At 39.2% G+C, this 6,000-nt stretch overlaps 1 long non-coding RNA gene across 1 annotated transcript in view; it reads left to right on the plus strand.

Moving 5' to 3' along the window:
* LOC117980715 (uncharacterized) overlaps positions 1 to 5,561 on the plus strand; it is a 178,801-nt gene extending 173,240 nt beyond the window's left edge. The window contains exons 6-7 of the long non-coding RNA XR_004672193.3: positions 346 to 386; positions 2,839 to 5,561. This is a non-coding gene — a long non-coding RNA (uncharacterized LOC117980715). The remainder of the gene's footprint in view (positions 1 to 345; positions 387 to 2,838) is intronic.
* Positions 5,562 to 6,000: the final 439 nt, after the last annotated feature.

Genomic DNA, 6,000 nt, shown 5'->3' on the forward strand with positions numbered 1-6,000 from the left:
AAGTCTGGCATACAGTAAGTGATCGGGATGTGATTGGAATTATTAGTATAATAACATTGATGATCAGGATTTGAGTGTGTAATGCTTACTGTTGCATTACAACTTATTCTTCTGCCATTAATCATTTACTACTTCTCTATGTGTGTATGTGGGAGGTGGAGTGTTTTGTAAAATCAGCATTTCTATCAGAATTGTGAAATGTAAAATTGGGATTTGATTGTGCTCTTTTGGAGAAACTGAATGATTTTAACATTCAGCTTGTCTGGGTGTTATTTAGCTGGATGCAAGTATGAAGAAATCCCTTTATACCCTTAGAGTATATTTGATATTTTGTTTTTTCTTCAGCTTCTAGAAGAAGAGACACACATCATGGGAAGGATATACAGGTAGGGATCTTTAGAAATGGCATTACTATATTAATATTTATGTCCTCTAGTAAGATATAGGTTTCTGTGTAGGTAGGGAATAGAACATCCAAGTATAGACTTTTCTAATAATGGATTTCACAATTTATTTGTGTCCCACAGAAGCTACTACAAATGAAGCAAAAAAAAAAAAATTTTTTTTTAAGATAGGAGCATCCTCTGTCACCCAGGCTGGAGTGCAGTGGCCTGATCACAACTCACTGCAGACTCAATCTCCCAGGCTCAAGCAATCTTCCCATCTCAGCCTCCCAAGTAGCTGGGACCACAGGCACATGCCATCATGCCCAGCTAATTTTTGTATTTTTTGTAGAGACCAGGTTTCTGCATGTTGACCAGGCTGGTCTCAAAATCCTGGGCTCAAGAGATTCGCCCACCTTGGCCTCCCAAAGTATGGGGATTAGAGGCACAAAATGTGTTTTAATCTTCCCAGTTTGACTTTCTGGCAAATATCTTGTGATTCATTCACTATGTACTCGGGTTCAGAATTTGTCCTCTTTAGGTAAAAGTCTTCAGTTTTCACACAGAAACTGTTAGCAAGCCAACATATCCCCCTCCCTAGCTCAACTATTAAATGTGTTGCTTCTGAAAGCATAGACTACTTGCTCCATGCCAAATTTTATTTGCCCCCATAAGCTCCTCTATAGTTAACAATCCAAAATATGCCTCCTGTAGGTTCCATAATGAACTGACTACTCAATGGAATCTGAGAGTTTCCATTTCAAATGCAAAATCTCAAAGACATCCATGTACTTTGTGTTTTTCTTGAAAGCCTATCGTCTCCTTCCTTCTGATGTTCTATTATGACAGCCTATGTTAAAGTAATTTTTCAAAAGATGCATTAGCTCAGGGCACATTTTCACTGTATGCCAAGGGGAAGCCAGTGCTGGTGCTTGTCCATGGGTGGCTTCTGCTTATAGAATTATGGAATTCTTAACCAAAAGAGCGACCAGTGTGACTTCTTCTAGAGGAGGCCTGAAATAGTAACAGGAGTTTTGACTCTTTTGCTTATTGCTGTGTGTCTCTAGGAGATCACTTAAACTCTCTGAATCTCAGTCTCCACCTCCGTGAAATGAGAAGGTGATGAAAATATGGTGATAAGCTGATCGAATATGCATCACTTCTGGGCATGTGGTAGTAGTTCAACAACAATAGCTATTAGGAGGGTCATCATTCAGTGAACCACAGTTACTTTGGAGACAGAAAAAGTTACACCAAGGCAATGACTTACTTGTAAGCAATTCATTCATTCATTCGTTCAATTATTCAGTGTTCAAGTAAGCATGTGTAGATCGCTTATTTCAGGAGGTTACAAGTTTTGTGTTGAGTAGGGACCTGGGCTTGAACATATTTGATCAGAGTGAAAAGGCATTAAAAAACATAAATGTTTCATTTAGCAACATACCTTTTTTCAAGGTCAGGATCCCCAAATCTTTAGAAGCTACTTATTTGAAGACGGGGACTTCTTAATGAGTTTACTTCTTGTCTCAAAACCAGAATCTTAAGATAATAACAAAATATCAAAAGCAACATGAATGTCCACCAGCAAAAAAGAATGAAAAAATAAATTATGGTTGGTAATACAGTATAATAATACAGAGCAGTTAAAAGTGAATGAACTAAGGCCGGGCATGGTGGCTCATGCCTGTAATCCCAGCACTTTGGGAGGCCAAGGTGAGTGGATTACTTGAGGTCAGGAGTTTGAGATCAGCCTGGCCAACATGGTGAAACCCCGTCTCTAGTAAATAGAAAAAAAATTAACCAGGTATGGTGGTACGTGCCTGTAATCCCAGATACTTGGGAGGCAGAGGAAAGAGAATCGCTTGAACCCAGGAGGCAGAGGTTACAGTACGCTGAGATTGCACCATTGCGCTCCAGCCTGGGCAACAAGAGTGAAAACTCTGTCTAAAAAAAAAAAAAAAAAAGAATGAATTAGATCTACATGTATCATTCAGAGATACGTTGAGTGAATAGAGCAAGTTGCATAATACTAGGTAAAGAAAACTGCAGTTCATATGAAGGTTAGAAGAGAGAAGGTTGTGTTTTATTTACAGATGCATAATTATGTAGTAAAGAGAAAATCCACACCTTGATGGATGTAGTAAAATATGAAAACACCCAGGGAAGGGCATTCCCCAACTTCAGGAGACTGGATACCACTGGAGAGGGAGGAAGGACTGTCATAGAGACTGTGATTAATCAGGCCTTGCTGATATTTCCAGTATCTTGTTTATTTAAAGAAAAGGTTTGATGTGCAAATAAATGTACAAACTAAGGACTTGAAGTAAAAGGAATAATTTTTATAGTAGTTTTTAGGTTATTTTTGAAGATTTGTTTTAGAGATTGAAATAACACCCTATTTCTGCTTAAAGCTGTTATATTCTGTTTAATCCTGTTTTAGACATTTAAATTTCAGGTGCATCTTTAAGTCCATGATAAGGATATGGCTATGCAAGAAACACTCATTCCCTGCCTTATCCCATGTGATGGACAGCTGGTTTCACAGCAGCTGGATGGGAACATTTGCCTTGCTTTCACTCTTGTTCTTTCCATCCCTCTCAATTCTGGTCTATTCTCAGCTCCTGGCTTTTCTCCTGGGGGTTGCCATTTTCAAATAAAGACAGATTTGTTATTTTGTTTTTGTGTTTTTGACCCTCGGCATCACCTCTAGATATCACCAGAGCTCTTACTTGCCATTGGAGACCTTCCTGTCCTTGTCCTTCTAGGGCAGCACTCCTAGCTCAAGGACCACAGAAGTCCTCATTCTCTAGGACTCCACATTCCCCGTTCCCACAGATCTCTACTGGACCAGTAGTGAGATAATTCCTGGAGAATAAGTCCAAGGAAATCAGTCACCCATATAAGCAGATCAATTTACAAGCCACTTGTAAAGAATATGAATTAGAAAAAGATAATTGTTACATTTCCTCACAGAGCAGAACCGCTTAACTTCTACTTTCTGCTTTTTAGACCATCGGAGGTAGGGGACAGAGTGACATAGGAAAAACACTGACCATCTTCGGAACAAAGAGACAATTAAAAGCTAGAGAAATGTCCATTTCAAAACCAGCTCGTGCAGAGCTAACTTAAGCTCTGAGGCCAAAAATGAGTCCTGAACACAAAACAAAAGTTTTAGGGCCAGGCAGAGTGGCCCATGCCTGTAATTCCAGTACTTTGGGAGGCAGAGGTGGGCGGATTGCTTGAGCCCAGGAGTTCGAGACCAGCCTGGGCAACATAGTGAGACCCTGTCTCTATTTAAAAAAAAAAAGAAAGAAAGAAAAGAAAAGTTTTACAGGGAATTATTGTTATGTATTCTACTTAAGAAGGGATTTTTTTCTCAAAATTCAAGAAAAAATGGTATTTAGGAACTTCTACATATTTTAAAATTTTATTCTAAATTGTGTGTCATTTTTTAGAATACATTAATTGATGACTCGTACAACTTTAAACAGAGGTGCTGAAAGATTTCTATTGCTGGAACAAAGTGTCAAACACTATGACAATTAATTGTGTCTATGAATAACTGAGCTGTGCAGTCCATGAGGACATGATCAAAGTGCCAATATTGGCTTGGAGGGAGTGTGCCCCAATTATACATCAGTCTCACCAACACTGTTACTCTTATAAATTAAAACCAACAGAGAAACTGGCAGACACAATCGATGAGTCTTTAGAACTGAGGTGGAAGAGCAAACATCAGCCAGTGTGAGTCCACTAAACCACCTGACCCATGTTATTATCCTGAGCCTAGTCTGGCTGGCTTTTTTGTCTGTTCTTGACTGTAAGTGTCTTGAGGATGAAGATTGTTTGCTTCGTTCTCGTATTGCCAGAGGCCATAGCAAATGCTCAGTCCATATATTTTTAAAAAATAAATTAAGCCACCTAGTTTTAGCTTGACATCATCCCTCTTGGGCTCTGGCTTGACTTTCCCTTTTTCCATGATCCACAGCATCAATGAGGCCTGGCTACATTCTCCCAGTAGTACTCATGCCTTCAGAGGGACTTTCCCAGCAAATGGTTTGCAATTCTCTGCAGCCCTCCTTCCATTCTACTTTTTAAAGAGTTGATGGTGTAACAGTATTTTCCTCTAATTCTGGAATTCAGAACAAGTTCAGGATTCAGGGGATGATGAAGAAGCCCAGACTCAAGTGAGCATAAGTTGTAGTCATTATGTCAACAATTTCCATTTTAAAATCCAGACCCAGTTAAAGGATATCTACTGCTCCAGTCTTCACAGAGGTAAAATTTCTTTTCTTTTGTTTTTTAGAGACAGGGTTTTGTTTTGTCACCCAGACTGGAGTGCAGTGAGTGGTGGGATCATAGGTCACTGCAGCCTTGACTTCCCAGGCTCCAGCGATCCTACCACCTCAGCCTCCCAAGTAGCTGGGACTGCAGTTGTGTGCCACTACGCCCAACTAATTTTTGTATTTTTGGTAGAGACGGGGTTTCACCATGTTGCCCAGGCTGGTCTTGAACTCCTGAGCTCAAGCAGTACACTGCCTCTGCCTCCCAAAGTGTTGGGATTACAGGCGTGAGTCACTGCATCTGGCCAAAATTTCTCGTTTTTTTTGTCTTTTTTTCCCTGCCCCACAAGAGTGCTCCACCACTTCATGGTGTGAGATGACAAGCTATCCCAGCATTGTGGCACGGTGAATTCTCACCCACTGGTGATATACAATAAAGTCAATGGGAATTTTCTTTAAAGAAAGATCAGATTTTGGTTGATATGTAAATTTTCAGATTTCGATTCAGGTTTCAGCAAACTTATAGAGACCAGAGTCCTGTCGATCTACAATTCCTTGTGAAATTCCATGGACAAGTTTATAATATTAAATTTAAAAAAAGATTTTCAGAGCCTAAGAGTCCACAAAGAATAATGCATAGTTCTCTTACTTAAAATGTAAAAGATATTAAAATCGGAATCATTTTATCTTCTCCTGCATGCTTGTTTCTTCAGAGGGCAGAAATAAAGAGAGAAAATCTCTGTATATTCAATGTCATTCTTTTGGAAATTTAACTTGGAACCATGCAACAACCCAGAAGTCACTTAATTTCAAATTCTGTTTCCAGTTCAGCCTTGATGGCTTGCCCAGACTCGTATAACTTTATGGACTCTCGTTTGTTCCACATTGTGTCCTCTTCTTGTCTTTGGAGAAAATCAGAAGTAAAAGGAAGATATGCTCTCAAGAAGTGGCAAGCTTAAATGGAGAACGCCACCTCTCCATGCTGCTGCAGACAGTAAGAGATAAAAGCAATTATCTTTCCAAATTCTGATTGCAACTAGTGTTCATAACCTTCTTTCCCTTTAAGTCTGTTACTAAATCTAAATATAGCAAAACTGGTTTCCTTAATTCTAGTCTACTCTTAGTTCCTCCTGACCTTAAAAGACAACTGGAATAAGAGAATTCATCTAATTATTATTTGTGAACGTGAATAATGGAGGGGAAAGTAAATAAATGGAAGGGAATGAGGCGGCCGAGGAGCACAGAGTTCAGGCACTAACAGGAGAGGCCATTTCACAAATAATTATCTGGAATTTCATGTTAAAATTCCATGGGCAATTTCATAACATTAAATT

The sequence above is a fragment of the Pan paniscus genome, chromosome 5, assembly GCF_029289425.2.
Source record: "Pan paniscus chromosome 5, NHGRI_mPanPan1-v2.0_pri, whole genome shotgun sequence".
Classification (NCBI taxonomy): Eukaryota; Metazoa; Chordata; class Mammalia; order Primates; family Hominidae; genus Pan; species Pan paniscus.